The 7,258-nt window shown below is 39.7% G+C and overlaps 1 long non-coding RNA gene across 1 annotated transcript; it reads right to left on the bottom strand.

Moving 5' to 3' along the window:
- Positions 1-4,727: 4,727 nt before the first annotated feature.
- Positions 4,728-5,779, bottom strand: LOC132124148 (uncharacterized). The gene is made up of 2 exons (XR_009426721.1): positions 5,539-5,779; positions 4,728-5,152 (listed from the first exon to the last, which is right to left on the bottom strand). It is a non-coding gene; the product is annotated as an uncharacterized LOC132124148 (long non-coding RNA).
- Between the last annotated feature and the right edge of the window lie 1,479 nt (positions 5,780-7,258).

Below are 7,258 nucleotides of genomic sequence, written 5' to 3'. Positions count from 1 at the left end.
TGATGTTGACAGAATGCTGTCTGTCAAATTAATTTAATTCAAATAATGTGTATATACAACTCAATGTAATATGAACAAAATGAATATGAACATATTCACTGGGAAAGGTGAAGGGGAGTAGCTTGAAGATGTCATGTTTCAAAATCACTTGACATAACCAAACGTCCTCTTATGGCAGCGGTTCTCAATTTCAGTCCTCGCGCCCCACTGCTCTGCATATTTTGCATGTTTCTCTTTGTTAACACACCTGATTCAGATAATCAGCTCGTTAGAAATGAACTCCGTTCATGAACTGTTTTTCAAATGTTCATTGCTCCCTACTCTCTGAGCAGGGGAAATATGTTGAAGTTTACCTCACATCGAAACATTCAATCACTGATTTGTGCTGTGCAGCATCTTTAAACATGGACAACTGTGACATCATATACCTCTGTAAATCAATACAATTTAAATTCACGTCTTGCACACTTCAATGCACTTTGATTGGAACATATAGCTACGTTTGCTTCGAACTGGAATCATGGCTGAATATCCTGTGATGTCCACTTCGCAGGGCACTTATGTTCGAATAGAACAAATGTCTGAAGCGCTAAGAGAAACGTTCAAAATGTGCAGAGCAGTGGGGCGCGAGGACTGCAATTGAGAACCGCTGTCTTATGGGCTTCAGCTATGCTCTAGGATTGTTGTGAAGGTAGGGGCGGAGCATAGAGACTATGCCGTTTCTCGTTTGTTACTCTAGAGTAGACCAATTCACTTTATTGAGGCAGACTGCCCCCATCTGGTATGGAATGTGGAGTATGACTTGTTTTTTTTTGCCAGATATGACAGATGGCACCTTTAACATCTGCTAGGAAAAATAGTATCACACCCAGAGGCATGTAATAGTAATTAGCCTAGATAAGCTTCCTATTGCCATAGTGTTTGGTGATGCATAGCTGAAAATGCCTACAGACAGTTTAATTATCATCAGTATAATTTATGTTAGTTTGAATAGGTCTGCGTTTGTCTTCAGGTTAGTTACTTTAGAAATTACATTTGTTTGTTGTATATTGTACACCTGTGTGTTTAAAGCTATGATGTGAACATTATGCAGCACAGTAACTGTCTTTTTGTTGCTCTATTATCAGTTTTGACAGATGATGACATCCGGGAACTGCAGGTTGTGGACCCCAGTGCTGCAGTGCTGACAAGCCTGGAGAATAGTGACACAGACACCGCATCATCTGACACTGATTCAGAGGAGCATCCTGACTTACCTGAGCCTTTGACTCCTTTATTTGATGAAACACTCGGAACTCTCAACACAGGAACTGCAAGTGAAATGTGAGGATACATTTCACAGGCTTAAAACTACATTACAACCTCATCAATGTGAGAAACTGGAATTTGTTACACGGCAACAGTCATAGTCAAAGGACTGGTACACATATAGGGCTGGTCGAATCACAAGCACTAAACTACACCAATCTACCACAACTGACAAGATCAGCAAAACATACCTAAATGATATAATCAGTAAAGAACAGAGTTAAATGTCCCATCTGTGCTCTGGGGTAAGAACATGGAGGAAACGGCAAGACAAGCCTATACTGCATATATGTCCCAAAGCCATTCAGATTTCAGCGTCAGCTCATGTGGCTTAGTAGTGCAACCTTCTGAGCCACACCTTGGATCATCTACAGATGGGATAGCAAGATGTACCTGCTGTGGCAAAGGGGTGGTAGAGATCAAGTGTCCCTACAAATACAGCGATAGCCTTCAAGGATGTACAAAAGATGAGCAGTTTTGTCTGGACAAGTCATTCGCATTGAAGCATTCACACACACATACTACTATCAATGTCAACTTCACATGTTTGTGTGTAATGTTAAATATTGTGACTTTGTGTTGTGGTCCAAGAAGGAGTTCATTGTGCAACGAATCTCAAGAAATGAAGAGTTTTTGAAGGAGGCTTTGCCAAAAGCACAAGACTTCTTTATCTCGAGTGCGTTGCCTGAACTACTGACAAGAAGACATGACCCTGTCTTGGTATCACAGAAAGCCTGCAAATACTGTGAAAGGCCAGATTTTGGAAAAATTATCATCTGTATCAAATGCAGCAACCACGTTCACTACACCTGTTCACACATAAAAAGGAAGCCAGCAACATGGTTATGTAGGGAATGTCTGAGAGTTGATGTTTGAATGATTACATTTAGGACTGGGAAATCTATTGTATTGTGTTATGAATCTGGTCCATATTACCTAGACCTACCTTTATTGTTTGTTTTCCTTCATTCTTTCCTACATTTATTCTTATTCTTCACCCAGACCTACATTTATCCTTTTCCTTACATTTTATGTTGTTGTTATTGATTTGAATGCCCATGTCTGGCCCCAAGCAGTCAGATTACTGGGTCTAGCTATGAAAATTTCTGTGCAGTCTATTATGCACCGGCAGTTTTTAAAGTTCTGCTTGAATGTTTTTGGCATATTTTTAAGTATTGCGCCCTTACTTGGCCATTTAATTAGTAGCTTAAGGACCAAGGCCATACCAGGGACCCAGCTCCGCAAAATATTTGAAATCGTGGTTTTTGATACCTTAAATCTATATGCCAAGTCAGTATTACATAGGCCCAACCTTAATTTCATCAATATAACCAACAGGTGGTCTTCTAGTGTAAGTTTTTGGATAATTATTTCTAAGCTGCCTGTTATTTTTGTAACCAGCCACTCAAAGAGCATGGAGGTCAGTCCTGTGAGAAAAAACAACTGTCCAATGTTGCACTTAACAGTGGTGTAGGAAAAAGTAGATTTATGCAGCTCCTCTTTCAGCTTTACATTTTCTGCTTGTAGTGTGTCAAACTTGTGACACAGGTGTACATAGTCCTCCTGAAGCTGACAGTGTCTCCGGTTCAGGTCATCATACTCCCTCTTTGTAACTGGGATGTCGTCTTCAGCTTTAATAAAGAAAAGTAAAAAATTAGCATATGCTGCAACCAATGCAGACAATTTCACAATTGGGGGTTCTCACACATTTTAGCAATGATTTTTTTTTTCATTTCCATAATAGAAGAGAAGATACTTTATTGATCACAGGGTGAGACTTTTCGTCTGCATTTGACTCTTCCAGGGGCCTGTGTGCTCATACACACATATGCAATTAGAGCATCAATTAGAGCACAGCCCCTGACAATCAATCAGTTAAGATTAAATATATTCATGCCTGGACAATGATCCATGCTGCATTCTTGTTTCTGAGTTTTAGAAGGAACACATAGGTTTGCTGCCGCGATAGGTCTGTCTTCTCTCCTCCTTTTTCTATGGTACCTACAATAAAAACAGCAGAAATGTACAGTTATGCAAGAGAGAAAAACAAACTAAATAGAACAGAGGGGGAAACTAAATATTCTTACCTCTCCAACTTTGCTTCGGGGTTCTGGCTCTGTTTTGTGTACACAAACACAGAAGACACAAAATCAGAACTAGTAGAGTCCAATGACGCCTCACCTGCAAATAAAACGCACACGTTTGTTTACTAGCCAAATCTACCGCCAGTTTGTCAAACTTTAGCTGCATTTGATTATTATTCTACATTGTACAGACAATCACTAATGTAAACGAGGATTACTAGAGTCTAATTATGCCTCATCTGCAAATAACACACATACTGTTTGTTTACTAGCCAAATCCAACGCCAGTTTATGAAACTAGATGCATGTGGTCATCAAACTTCAGCTGCATTGATACACTACACCATACAGACAATCAATAATGTAAACCATGCTTTCCATTAAACTCAAGATTACATAGATAAACTTACCTGATATAAAGTGGGCACTGCAGACGCGCGCATTTTTTATTATGTCCTCGTTCCAATCAACGCGTTTAATCGCCTGCAGCCACAGTTGCCGCCGGTTCTTCTGAAACGGCCGTGATCCTGTCGGAATCCTATAAAACTTAAGCCCATTGGTGGAATATCGATTAGTGCAACCGTAAACGCAACAGCCAGACATTTTGATGCTGGGAAACCGTTTTAATAAACTTTGCTAACACACGTTAGAACCACTGGGGAACAACACCACCAGTGTTGCCAGATTGGAAATTCCCAAGTATCGTACCAGAAGTTCAAAATGATCGTATTTGGAAGAAAATTATCATACACGAGTCAAAAGAGTTATTTATCTATTCTAAACCAACAACATTTCGACACAACCTGCAAATTACCACAATAGATAACAAGGCTTATTGTTGGACGGAAGCAGTGTCCATTATTGTCAGTGACTGTCTCCGGCGTGGCGCATATTAAAACATATTTAAATGATTTTTAACACTTGCTTTGTCGCGTCCAGTGAAGAAGGAATTTAGTTGTTGCTGCGTGGTGCAGTTAACTCCACATCTGAGCTGCTATCATCGGAATCCTGAGTGTTGCCAGATGTTGAAGGGGTTCTTTCTGTCATGGACCGCAACTAGTGCTCGTTGGCTTTAAAGCAGGGCACCCTCCTGCATTCTTAATGTAACCCGCACGTCAGATTTATATCAATGAAAAGGAGGAAAAATATCTACTGGGTCTGAGCTCACCAAATATGTATAAATTTCTATTACAGTAATTTGGAGTCTCGGGTTCGGGATCTCACAATTAACACAGAATAAAAAAAATAATGTGTTTATAAAATGTGTCTGCACTTGCGTTCAATTCAGATCTCAATTTAGTCACTAACTGCTTGAATAAGGCACATACACAGAAGTCAGTTTGCACCTTTTCTTGTATTCAATAACTTTCTCTTTTCCTTATTATACTGCACTGCAGTATGCTTGAAACCTTTTCTAAAACAAAACAAAATCTTTAGTTGATCACAATTCAGTCACTGAACAGTAAAGCTGTCAGTCAACAAATAAGTTGAAGATAAAAAAATACAGATAATAATAATACTATGAAAAAAAAAATTAGATGAATACCAAAGTCCTGAATGAAGTAGGAAATGTTTTAGCTCAGTTCAGTCAATGTGTGTGTATGAGTGCCTACAAAATCCTTGCCGGAATGAACAATGAAGAAAAACCTTTCCTTCCTTACGAACGAATCCTCTGATTGCACAATCCATCTGTAGTGAAATCCAACTTGTTTCTCCCCTTCTGGCGCGAATCCAAAACGACCACGACGCAATGAATCAGTCTGATCTCATCAAGCACACACGGCATCCAATGATCACTAATGCAACAAAACAGTTCAGGCATTCATTTAAAGAAGAAATGGCGAGGATGTAAAAGATTAGGCAGCAGCCGAAATGCAGCTTGCATCTCTCACCACGAGCTGGCGCGCAAGTGACGTCAGCCAAAACTTAATTAACTTCAAATAACATTGATAACTTACACTTACAACATTGTTTCCCCAAAAACGATTGTATAAACATGTTTAACACTTCTACTAATATAACAAAACAATTTACTTTTTGTGCACTTTGTCCGCTTCAAGAACAGAATTAATTATCCACATCATCTTACATTAACAAACTAATTTGTTATGTACATATGCGGAAAATAAGAATGATTATGACTTACCTAATGCAACAAAACAGTTCAGGCATTCATTTAAAGAAGAAATGGCGAGGATGTAAAAGATTAGGCAGCAGCCGAAATGCGGCTTGCATCTCTCACCACGAGCTGGCGCGCAAGTGACGTCAGCAAAACATCGACACACTATGTTAAATAATTAATTCTATTTCGCAACAAAATTAAATACAATTATACAATAATAATTATACTTTACATGCCTGAACATGTAATGCATTAAACAAGAAAAAATAAAATACATACATAAAAAAAAAATCTCTCAGAAATATTGACAAATATTCATCAATCTATCAACTCAATTATGAGTTGGTTACATCCTCCCCTGCTCAAAACTCTGATGTCTTCATCAGATACTTAATTAATTGTCTGACCCTTAAGGCTAAACAACAGTTCACTCTGAGTTCAGAGATTTAATTTGAAACATGACCCATAAGGCTAAACAACAGTTCACCCTGAGTTTGTTGCACCCTCATCTGCTGTTGCATCATTTCAAGTACTTGACTGAAATAGTTGGGTTGTGATTCTACATTTACACTTTGCCGCACACATTGCGCTTTTCCAACCAACATAATCCTTCAATTTACTTGGGGGTCTCTTTTCTCTTTGGGACCTTCTCAACCTCAAAATAGATTCATGTCTCTCTTCAGCACTCAACTCATGTTGCACTGACTCATCAGCAACTTCCTCCACTAAAGATGAAACATCTTCTGATACTTCAGTCTCACAACCCTCTTGGATCTCACGCTCAACAAATTCATCTCTTAGCAGGTCACCTGCGTTCATTTCCACCTCATGATCATCTGACACACTGTGGCTCAAGGAATAATCAGTGACATCTTGCAATGCTTTCCCCAGCTGAAACTCGGGGGCATGAGGATTCAGAGCCATATGTGGACTCCCAGCTTCCACAATTTCACCACAACATTCTTCTTCCAAGTGGCTGTTATGCCCTTCTTCGTGGGCATGTCTCTGTAACTGTGGAAACTTCATCATCCTCAGATAGACTCGCTGGAAGAAATCCACATGGGAGCAAAAGATCTCGGTGTAGGACACGCTCAGGGCCATCACCATTCTCAGACTGAACGACGTAAACAGGGATCTCTGTATTTGGCTGCTTTGTCACCACATATACAGTGGATTCCCAGCGATCTGCGATCTTGTGTTTTCTTCTAATGTTGACGTTCTTTACCAAGACGCGGTCGCCAACATCAACCGAAGCAGCTGTAACTTTCTTATCCCATCTGGCTTTATTCATCAATTGTCTCTTTTCAGTGTTTTGAACGGCCAGTTGGTATGCATACCTCAGTCTTCGCTTCAGCTCTTTGACATAGTGAGTGTGAGTTTTGGAATTATACCCCTTCGGATTAATCTCGAAACAAAGGTCAATTGGAAGACGAGATTGGCGTCCGAACATTAAAAGAAAAGGAGACTCACCAGTCGTGTCATTCCTAGTACAATTATATGCCTGCACTAAGGGACGGACATATTTTCTTCAATGTTCCTTTTTCTTATCACTCAGGGTTCCCAGTAGATCAAGAAGGGTTCGGTTAAACCTTTCTACTGGGTTTCCCCGTGGGTGATAAGGTGTAGTGCGTGATTTTAACCCGGCTACTGTACACAACTCCTTCACGAGCTCAGTCTCAAAATTGGCCCCCTGATCACTGTGTATTCTTTTTGGGAAACCAAAATGGCAAATCAAGTTCTCCCA

The sequence above is a fragment of the Carassius carassius genome, chromosome 42 (genome assembly GCF_963082965.1).
Source record: "Carassius carassius chromosome 42, fCarCar2.1, whole genome shotgun sequence".
NCBI classification, from domain to species: domain Eukaryota; kingdom Metazoa; phylum Chordata; class Actinopteri; order Cypriniformes; family Cyprinidae; genus Carassius; species Carassius carassius.
This window is presented reverse-complemented; position numbering and strand designations above follow the sequence as displayed.